This window comes from Oratosquilla oratoria, chromosome 42, assembly GCF_046742065.1.
Source record: "Oratosquilla oratoria isolate Oo_2021 chromosome 42, ASM4674206v1, whole genome shotgun sequence".
Lineage (NCBI taxonomy): Eukaryota > Metazoa > Arthropoda > Malacostraca > Stomatopoda > Squillidae > Oratosquilla > Oratosquilla oratoria.
Window position 1 is genome coordinate 24,988,751 of NC_134818.1, and position 2,044 is coordinate 24,990,794.

Consider the following 2,044-nt stretch of genomic DNA (forward strand, 5'->3'; position numbering starts at 1 on the left):
TATATATAAATATATATATATATATATATATATATATATATACATATATATACATACGTATATATATATATATATATATACGTATATATATATATATATACATATATATATGTATATATATACATATACACACATATGTATACATATATTTATATACATTAATTGAATAATTATGTGGTTAGTAAACACAAACATATCAATAAACAAATAAATTCTATTTACTACATAGATAAATTAATAATGAAATTGACAAATAAGTAATTTATAATGAAGATGAATAAAAACTGTCTTCTCTTTTCACAAATATACTTTTGTGTTTGAGGCTATTTCTTGAAACACTTTTTCACAAGTTTATAAGTATAGAAAATTCTCTTTCTCTAAGGTGGCTGTAAATGAGGAGAGGGAGAGAGGTGTACATCATATATATGTATATTATATATATATATATATATATATATATGTATATATATATATACATATACAGTATGTATGTATGTATAAAGAGAGGTTGAGGTTTCCAAACTTGAGCACCCGGTCCACCCGGTTGGCGCCTCTGCTTTCACTCACATTCGCTCTTTGTCAACCTGTCAAATCATCCTCCAAACCGGATAATAATGATAATAATTACTGTAAAATTCCTTCCCTCCGTCACTCTCTCTCTCTCTCTCTCTCTCTCTCTCTCTCTCTCTCTCTCTCTCTCTCTCTCTCTCTCTCCCTCTCTCCTTCTTTCTCTCTCTCCCTCTCTCAATTTTCACACTTTCATTTTCATATATAATTTTTTTATGATCATTTTCTTTGTTCTTCCCTTTCTTATGGAAAGGTTACAAATACCCTCTCGAAGGCACTGCAAAGTGGTCTAAAGGTCAGCATGTTTGAAAGCAGAACATTCTGAAAAGTGTTTCATACGGATTCCGACGCAATGGAGACAGAGAGTGAAAATTAGGACATAATTGGTATGAGATAGAATGACTGGTGAGACGAAGTTTTATGTTCTTCTGAAGTTGGATTAGAATAATTATAAAGTTGTTATATATTATGCGTATACATAAATGAATACACTCATACACACACGTATACACAGACACGCATAAATAGACGCACATAAGTATGCATACATTTATATATAAATATATAAATGAGTGAATGAATAAATAGGAAAAAATGTATCAACAAAAAGAATGAATAAGAAAGAAAACTCTATGCGCCGCGAGTGAATTAAATTTTATTAGGCTTACCAAAACAATAACTGCCTTGGACGTGAGCTGCCTACAGAAAAGAAAGTGCCGTGGGATATTCCTGAGAACTGGATACGAAAGAAAGGGGTCACGGAGAAGACGGCCCACTCTAATATACTGATTGAATATTCCAAGGCTGATGAAGGCCGGGGCGACATGTCAAGAATGTCACACGATACAGATGGATCTCCAAGGGCACAAAATTCCTTCTCCTCCTCCTCCTCCTCCTCTTCCTCCGCCTCATTCTCCCCCTCCTCGTCCTCCTTCTCCTCCCTCTTCGCCTTCAAAGGATAGGAAGGCAGGCAGAGAGGCTAGGTAATCCTCAAGGGCAAAAAAAGGGCAAAAAATTCCTCCTTTTTTTCTTCCATTTAATTCCTTCCTTTTCTCCTCTTCCTCTTCCTTTTCTTTCTCACTTCCATTCTTCATGTTTTTCTCTTCCTTCTTTTCTCCTTCGTCCTTCCCTTTCTCTTCTTTCTCTTTCTCCTTCTCTTCCTTCCCCTTCTACTCGTCCTCCTCCTCCCCTTCGTCCTTCCTTCCCTTCCTCTTCTTCCCTTTTCTCCTTCACTTCTTTCCCTTCCCTCTCCTCCTCCCATTCCTCCCCCTCCTTTTACTGCTCCTTCTCCTCCTCGACCATGGTGTAACTTTCTAAGCTCGAGGCGCTGCTCCGAGTTCGATGGAAGAGTTGTCACGTCCAGTGGAGGGGAAGAAGTGTTGAACCGACCGAGATTATCACCATTATTGCATTACTCCGAATGGACTCCTGAGAGCCATAATTGTAAATAGATGAATAGATAATAAATGAATGATAG